We start from the raw sequence: 8,483 nt of genomic DNA, 5'->3' as shown, positions 1-8,483 counted from the left end.
AACCAGGCGAGGCAGTCATTAGAAAAACCAATGCTATTGAGTCTGCCGATAAGAATACGGTGATTGACAGAGACGAAAGCCTTGGCTAGGCCGATGAAGACGGCTGCACAGTACTGTCATTTATCGATGGCGGTTATGATATCGTTTAGTACCTGAGGTGCACCCGTGACAGGCTCGGAAGCTGGATTGCACAGCGGAGATAGGGCAGCAACCTCTAAGGTGCGAGGGTGAGTAACCGGGTGATAGCCGGCTATTGACAGTGACTAAGTTCAGGGCAAGGTACTGGGTGGAGGCCGGCTAGTGATGGCAATTTAACAGTCTGATGTCCTTGAGATAGAAGCTCTTTTTCAGTCTCTCGGTCCCAGCTTTGATGCACCTGTACTGACCTCCCCTTCTGGACGATAGTGGGGTGAACAGGCCGTTGCTCGGGGGGTTGATGTCCTTGATGATCTATTTGTTATTCCTGTGACATCGGGTGCTGTAGGTGTCCTGGAGGGCAGGCAGTGTGCCCCTGGTGATGCATTGGGCAGACCGCACCACCCTCTGGGGAGCCCTGCGGTTGCTGGCGGTGCAGTTGCCGTACCAGATGGTGATACAGCCTGACAGGATAATCTCAATGATGCATCTGTAAAAGTTTGTGAGGGTCTTAGGGGCCAAGCCAAATTTCTTCAGCCCCCTGAGGTTGAAGAGGTGCTATTGCGCCTTCTTCACCACATTGTCTGTGTGGGTGGACCATTTCAGATTGTCAGTGATGTGTACACCGAGGAACTTGAAGCTTTTCACCTTCTCCACTGCGGTCCCGTCGATGTGGTTGGTGGTGTGCTCCCTCTGCTGTCTCCTGAAGTCCCCATCAGCTCTTTCGTTTGGTTGACATTGAGGTTATTTTCCTGGCTGTTCTATATTGGTTTGTCTCTTGCAATTCAAGTGTCAACACAATTCACACTGTGCCTTATTAACATGTTTTATTTGTCTACTAATAAATTCAAACTAAACCCTTGAGAGAGTTTTTGCCTATCATGCTGTACCAAAAGCAATGGCCACCAACTCTGATTGTGTTGCAATAAAGAGTCTTGCTGTTACCAGTGTAACAAAACAATCTAAAGACACTACACACAGACGAGATGGGAGACCATGACCAGTACATCACATCATTCATTTGATATTTCGCGTGAGCAGTGGCAGTCTTTCTGAATTTGTAAAGTAGAATATGGGTCGGCCATTGGTCAATGACCAATGCGCGAGACTGCTCTCTAAACAAAAACAAAAATGAAACTATAGAAGTGCAAATAAGCCATCATGGGGCAGTGTGCCCACAAAAGCCTGGGACTTGGTTGGAGGCAGTACAGGGTCGTATTCACTAGGCACCAAACAAAATGAAAACAGACTGAAATGGCAAGGGACTACCTGAACTTGTCCTATAAGAAATGCTTGTTTTTAGTTTTCTATTGCAAAAGGAAGTTTTGCTACTGTCCGCACCAATAAATACGACCTAGTACTTTCACAGGTTACAACAGAGCTACCTAACCCTCTTCCTGGAGATCTACCATCCTGTGGGTATTCAGTCCAACTCTAAACTAACATACCTGTTTCAGCTATTGAGGATCATGTTCCAGGCCCTGACCAATTTGCAGATAATACATTGCATCAACCAATATTGCATAGCACGTAATTTGCATGCCACATCATCGACTGCGCAGTCAGCATTAGATTGCTTTTCCCCTATATCATATGGGTGGCATTCCTGCCTGACTAAATTGCAGATCCCTGACAAATATTGTGAATCTTGGATAGTTGTTTAACACATCAGCTAACCACATCAGCTAACAACATCATATGATATTGCAATGTAATGTCCGACAGTTGATGACGTGGCGCACAACTATTGGTTGAATCAATGCAATGTCTTCAACGTAATCAGGCGCATATGTGGTTAGCTGTTATGTTCAACACTAGCCTCGTGTGGCCATCCTTCCAAATCTTGTCTCGTTAAATCGTGTTGGAAATCTGGAGAAATCCAGTATAGAATTATGGGTTTGGATGGGAGCGTAGGTTTTTCTTCAAACCCTTATCTAGCGTACCTAACTAACTGGTTGATAAACTGAATCATGTTACAGGATGGTAGCTCTCCAGGAACAGAGGTGGTAAGGGTTCCTGAGTGGTGCAGCGGTCTAAGGCACTGTATCTCAGTGCTAGAGGCCTCACTACAGACCCTGGCTCGATTCCAGGCTGTATCACAATCGGCTGTGATTGGGAGTCCCATAGGGTGGTGCACAATTGGCCTAGTGTCGTTAGGGTTTGGCAGGGGTAGGCTGTTATTTTAAATAATAATTTGTTCTTAACTGACTTGCCTTGTTAAATAAATAAACATTAAAAGCCCTACAATAGTGATTTTGGATTTGTAAGAAAATGTATGAAAGCAGAGGCCAAATAATCTGAACCAATTATGCTAATCTGTTATGTTAACTATCCAAGCGTTGTAATACACCCATAAATTAAGAAGCAATGAAGTCCACCTGCAACGCGCCCGCGGGCTAGCAACGCTAACGCAGCCTAGCAACGCAAACGCAGCCTGGCAATGAACGCACCCGTGTAAACCTGCAACGCTCCCACGGGCTAGCAATGTCAGTTAAAATAACTGCAGCCAGCTGGGCTACGAGTTGCTGGAGCTCGTTCAGAGTTCACGTTTAAAACTACGTTTTAAATGTTTTTATTAATTTAAGGAGCTGCAAACGCAATGCTCTCGTATTATTTCTTCATGACCATTTTGCTTCCTATGGCGGGCAAGTAAGATCTTGCGTTATTTTGTCATTGTCAATACAGTACATCTACACCACGATATGAAACGTTGATTTGAACCTTCTGACCAACTAGTGGGTCATGCGGCGCCCCACTGTCTGATTCATATTGCGTGATTTCTGAACGCTATTATATGGAGTGATTTTTCAGTCTTATCAACTGTAGGCTACTAATAAGAGCAGCTGCCTATAGCCTATGAGCCCTTTACATCTGGTCTGGGTAAACTAATTGGTAACGTTATGTATTTATAGTCCATGTGTGGGTGTCAGGAGAAAATGTGAATGTGATCAAATGTAGTTTATATTCAAAATTGGGCTGCCTATAGTTTTTAATCCAAAATCCTTAACTGGAATCAATCAATCAACATAAGTGATGACAGATGTGAGTAAATGTTTTATAAGGCCAACAGTTGCATAGGCCTGCATGATGCAAACATGCATAAAGCAAGCTCAGCCCTGTGAGTTCTATTGTCCATCAGTTGTTGTCAATGTGTCTGGGATGAGGAAATGCCACTCCTAATCTAGTCTAAATATAATTTATATGAACAAATATAAAGGTAGCTGCAGTTTGACAGGGTGTTCATCCCCCCCAGGGCCAGGAGTGTTTTTCAGGAGTTTTTAAAACCTTGTGACCTGATTTTGAAAAGCTAGTCCCACATAGCCCATATAAAACCTTTTTATAACTGATTAATCACTGTCATACCTTATTGGGTGCAGAGTTTTCCTAGTTAGGTTAACATATAAGGAAAAACTCCAGGACCCAAGGGGTAAAAATTGCCCCACCACTCTGGGACCTATGGTGCCACCAGTCGGCTTGCAGTTGTCAGTTATCGTCAGGTATGTGGATGATCAGGGCTTTATTCAGGAACATTTCTTGGGCTTCTTTGATGTGTCAAGTGGGCGAGATGTGCAGTCTGTAATTGAATTTATGAATTTTGAGATGTCTGAGTTTAACTTCATGGAGAAACTCGTTGTCCAAACCTACGATGGCGTGGCTGTAATGGAATGTATCTGCTATTTGTATTTACAGCTAAGTCCCCTCCTGTTCCCTGACTAAGAGGTGATGACTACTCCACTCCACTACCATTGTCAACTTTCTCCTGACATGAACTGAAGCCACGTCTCATGTGCCCGCTCATCCACTGGAACATTGAATGTTTCCCCTCCAAGCACCCTATCAAATGTCTCTCATTACTGTATGTAGAGTCAATCACGTACACAAACACAATCACATTATTACACATTAATGATTTTACTCCTTGCTTGGACTAACTCATTCTTAGCTCTTTTGTCTAACTGTGTAGTGTGTTGTGTTATTGAGTTGCTTTGTGTGTCACCAAATTAGCTTGAGATGATTTTACTGCAACACTGCATCCAAGTTTCTTGACATAGGCGTTTCAAAGAGCTACCAGTCAAGGCGAGCTCATGAATATAAGCTCCCCCACCCACTCGTCTTTTTTTCGAACTTGCTGGTAGTTAGTCATGAGAGAAAAAGTACATTTTCAATTTTTTTAGTTGCATTTTTCTATCACCCCAAAATATTATTGGTGATATTTTAGTCACTCAAAAGGCTATTTTATATGGGAATCAGAATCACTGTTTGGGATAGTTTGGGATTTTGGCAATGAGACCCTTTATCTACTTCCCCAGAGTCAGATGAACTCATGGATAGCATTTCTAGTTGCTAACTAGCGTTAGCGCAAATTCCTGTTCCTGAGCTGTTCCCATAGGCTTCCAGTCATTGCACTAACACTAGTTAATATTGGCTCGCCAAACTACCTCTAACTTCCTTCATACTGGATGCAGACAGAGGCGTCATGCCCATAGGTAGCACAGGTGCACGTGCCCTCTGATTTTACCTGTAAAAAAAATTATCATAATAATTTGAAAAAATAAAAATATCTCTATGTTAAGACTGCTAGACACCTAGCAATTTTATGAAGTTGGCTTTAGATAGCCCAGATAGGTTCCTAATCTCCCGACCTCATAACTAGCTACCAAGAAGCCATTTCAGGCTATCAATTAAGGAGTAGTTAGCTGACATGCCTGCTGGGTTGGTAGACTTTAGAAAAACAAGCAATAAGTAAATGTACTGAATAAGACTCACATTCTTTTCAATCTTTTACCCAGATTTTTAGCAGAGATGCATATTTAGTTTCTTTAAAAAAATAACCACCAGTTACAGACAGCTCAAGAGATACAGTATCCTTAGATTTGCAGTATTGCTGAGCGATTAGTGTTTTTTGGGGGTCGGTTCGGTTTCGGTTTGATTATCCAAAAATAATCACAGTTTTCGATTTTGGTTTTGAATATTTATGTAAACATTAAATGCACAATGCATCATGTCAGTTGTATGCTGTAACAACACAGAATAATAATAATAAAAAATGTAACCTTTATTTAACTGGGCAAGTCAGTTAAGAACAAATTCTTATTTACAATGACGGTCTACAATTAGTAAAAGTCCCATGATGGTAGTGACTGCCCATTACTGAGTACCACTTATTAACCATAATTTATTCACATTACTTCAATAAAATATTTCAGTTGTTGGGTATGTTACATTTGTTTTATTTTATGACTTTATTATTTCATTCTAAGTCATCATCTCATCTATATAGAGCTGCTGCTTATGTTGTCTGACAAAATCACTTTTTAGTAATTAGGTAAATAAGGCATACTTTTATGACTGCTAAATACCAACTATCAATCACTTAGATCATGTATTTTCAGGTACAGATACCTCGTGAAGCAACTGCTTTCTATCCCTTTCTATTGCGCATTATTCTGTCTCTTCTCTCCATGTCTGCCCAAAACTAACCTAACGTAATAGGAGGCATAAAATAAACTCACCGACACACAATGGCTTATGGTCATTGTAATTAAATACCACGTTTTCTGTACTAAACTATGTAGAATTTTGTCCTGTTGGAAACTACAACTCCCTACTATATCGCACAGTTCTGGGCTTGATCTGATTCATCGCTAGAAAAACTATGCAATGTGCGCATTGAGCTCACAGAAAAAAAACTGAAGGAAATGGAATACAAATAATTGAAGCGACATCGGTCCAAAAAATTTTTTTAAATGAAAAATAACCAACATTTCGGTTAATCACTTAGGACTAATATGCAGAAAAATAAACCTATTTTCTTTAACAACGAATTAAGCATAATGAGGGCCTCCTGACTGGCGCAGCGGTCTAAGGCACTGGATCACAGTGTTGCATCATCACTACAGCCTGGTGTTCGATCCCAGGCTATGTCACAACCAGCCGTGACCGGGAGTCCCATATGGCGGCACACAATTGGCCCAGCGTCATCCGGGTTAGGGAAGGTTTTGGCCGGGGGGGCTTTACTTGGCTCATCGCGCCCTAGCGACTCCTTGGGCCGTGTGCCTGCAGGCTGACTCTGGTCATCAGTTGTATGGTGTTTCGTCTGACACACCTAGCACCAGTCCAGATAACTCCCCAGCAATCCTCACGTACTTTGTGCCCCCTCAGATTTGAGGTGCATGACGCCCCTGGATGCAGATACATAATTTTATCCACAAATTAATCTAACTCCGGGGAAGCAGATAAAGGGCTTCATTGCCAAAATCTCAAACTATCCATTTAACATTGCATACATACTAAAAATCACATATTTATGCTATGACATTCATTATTAAGAAAATTTGATTGATTATCTCTTTCAGAAAGATCAAACTTCACATCTCATGTTTGTTTCATGCATGCCAAACAGTCATTGGAAGACATCAGTTGGAAGATACCAGAGTAGTTGGTCTTTGTCTCCCCCTAGTGTTTTGTTTTCTTTACAAAACTATCTCTATTTTTGTCTTGCAGAACTTCACAAAAGGTAGGTGACTATGGAAAGTTTAGCCAACTAATGAAATAAAACATTAAACAAACTCAAGTTTCATGTGGACTCTATGGTTAAAGAAAATAGCAGATTGCTTTGTGGTATGGCTCTAAGGTTAGCACATTTTAATTGGACAGACAGGCTGGTATGGTAAAAAACTTGAACGCACTACCAGCACTTTGAAAAGTTGATGTACACCTTAAAAAATATAAATGCAACATGTAAAGTGCTGGTCCCAGGTTTCATGAGCTGAAATAAAAGATCCCAGAATTTTTTCCATACGCACAAAAAGCTTATTTCTCTCTATTTTTGTGCACAAATCTGTTTAAATCCCTGTTAGTGCTCAAGATAATCCATCCACCTGACAAGTGTGGTAGTATATCAAGAAGCTGATTAAACAGGATGATCATTACACAGGTGCACCTTGTGCTGGGGACAATAAAAGGCCACTCTAAAATGTGCAGTTTTGTCAAACAACACAATACCACAATATCTCAAGTTTTGAGGAGCGTACAATTGGCATGTTGACTGCAGGAATGTGCACCTGAGCTGTTGCCAGAGACTTGAATGTTAATTTCTCTACCATAAGCCACTTCCAACGTTGTTTTAGAGAATTTGGCAGTGTATTCAACTGGTCTCACAACCGCAGACCATGTGTAACCATACCAGCCCACTACCGCCACATCTGGCTTCTTCACCTGCGGGATTGTCTGAGACCAGCTACTCAGACAGCTGATGAAACAGAGGAGTATTTATGTCTGTAATGAAGCCCTTTTGTTGGGAAAAACTAATTCTGATTGGCTTGGCCTTGCTCCCCAGTGGGTTGGGCCAGTCTCCTAAGTGGGTGGGCCTATGCACTCCCAGGCCCACCCATGGCTACGCCCCTGCCCAGTCATGTGAAATCCATAGATTAGGGCCCAATTAATTTTTTTCAATTGACGGATTTCCTTATATGAACTGTGACACTGCAAAATCTTTGAAATTGTTTCACGTAGCGTTTATATTTTTGTTCAGTATAATTATACTTTCCTGTGGATATATTCTCACATTCTTACGTGCTAAAAAGTACATCATTTTCAGAAACATTCTGGCTTGTAGAGTTCGTCAGGGGAAACTTTCCTGATCAAAACGCTTTTTTTTTTTTTTTACCCGATGTAGAATTCAATGCAATTCAAAGTCCGGTCTTCGGGTTAGGTAAGCACATTCTGCTGCTATGCAATAATACGAAAGCAATTGGACGCGAACTAATAGTTGTGCAAAAATACGAAAGAAAACATAAAAATGGTTTTGTTATTAAACTCACCTGGTTCGAGATCGTAATCACATAATGTATACGACGAGCACAGAACGTTATACCAAAAAGTTTATAACTGACGCTATATACTCATACATCTCTACCTCTTTTTATCAAGTCACGGTGGCCGAGAGGTTAAGGCGTTGGACTCGAAATCCAATGGGGTTTCCCCGCACAGGTTCGAATCCTGTTCGTGACGATTTTTTGTAGAGATTTTACTATTGCTAAGTATTTAATTTTTAGATGTAGTTTACCCAAATCGAAAATATATATTTAACAGAGTAAATGCCGTCATTTGGCATACCGAACATACACAACAGTGTCATAGCCAAGAAAGAAATATATGAACTACATGGTATATTGGATATAGATATAATTTAACATTATAGCATAAGTGCACAGCACACTTTATAACACAATGTGCAATGTGATACAATGTGACTAGCACTGTAAATATAACCTCACAAGTTATCTTTTGTCGCGTGGCTGTCTGGATACATCTTTAAAGATAGCGTATTGCAAAAGTCAATATGG

At 41.1% G+C, this 8,483-nt stretch overlaps 1 non-coding gene across 1 annotated transcript; it reads left to right on the top strand.

The window, feature by feature from the left end:
• Window positions 1–8,066: 8,066 nt before the first annotated feature.
• Window positions 8,067–8,148, top strand: trnas-cga. The gene has a single exon. It is a non-coding gene; the product is annotated as a tRNA-Ser (tRNA).
• The last annotated feature ends 335 nt before the right edge of the window (window positions 8,149–8,483 follow it).

This window comes from Oncorhynchus mykiss, chromosome 22, assembly GCF_013265735.2.
Source record: "Oncorhynchus mykiss isolate Arlee chromosome 22, USDA_OmykA_1.1, whole genome shotgun sequence".
NCBI classification, from domain to species: Eukaryota; Metazoa; Chordata; class Actinopteri; order Salmoniformes; family Salmonidae; genus Oncorhynchus; species Oncorhynchus mykiss.
Note: the sequence above shows the minus strand (reverse complement) of the source record. Positions and strands in the feature narration are given on the sequence as shown.